The sequence below is a fragment of the Wasmannia auropunctata genome, unplaced genomic scaffold (assembly GCF_000956235.1).
Source record: "Wasmannia auropunctata unplaced genomic scaffold, wasmannia.A_1.0 LD329140.1, whole genome shotgun sequence".
Classification (NCBI taxonomy): domain Eukaryota; kingdom Metazoa; phylum Arthropoda; class Insecta; order Hymenoptera; family Formicidae; genus Wasmannia; species Wasmannia auropunctata.
The window spans coordinates 1-418 of NW_012033750.1; the positions used below are offsets into that span (position 1 = coordinate 1).

The window sequence follows — 418 nt, forward strand, 5'->3', positions numbered from 1 at the left end:
TTAAATTTACACATATCACTTACTTATTAGCACTGCCATTATGGAATTTGCAAGATATAGAGTAATCTGCAAAATAAATTAGAGAGCAATGTTGCTCACTATTTTTTCCGCGTCATCGCCGAAATTATAATAAACCTGCAGCCCTAATAACAGAGCGACTACGATGTGCGTCGCTAATCTTAGTTTCGTAAAGGTCTAAAAGATTAACCAAAATGATATCATTTTTATTTTCCAATCAAACTATTCATTAGTATTACAAGTATTCTATTCTACTTTTAAAAGATTTTACTCACATTATCTCACTTCATGCAGATTAGAGCTCGTAAATAAAAATAAAACCTATTGCTGTTCTCATGTCGATTTCTTTTGTATAATATTATGCTATTTGTACATGCTTCTGCATCGCCTGTTTCACATT

The 418-nt window shown here is 31.3% G+C and overlaps 1 long non-coding RNA gene across 1 annotated transcript; it reads right to left on the reverse strand.

The window, feature by feature from the left end:
- Positions 1–110: 110 nt before the first annotated feature.
- On the reverse strand, positions 111–397 carry LOC105460089. The gene is made up of 2 exons (XR_975767.1): positions 294–397; positions 111–195 (listed from the first exon to the last, which is right to left on the reverse strand). It is a non-coding gene; the product is annotated as an uncharacterized LOC105460089 (long non-coding RNA).
- Between the last annotated feature and the right edge of the window lie 21 nt (positions 398–418).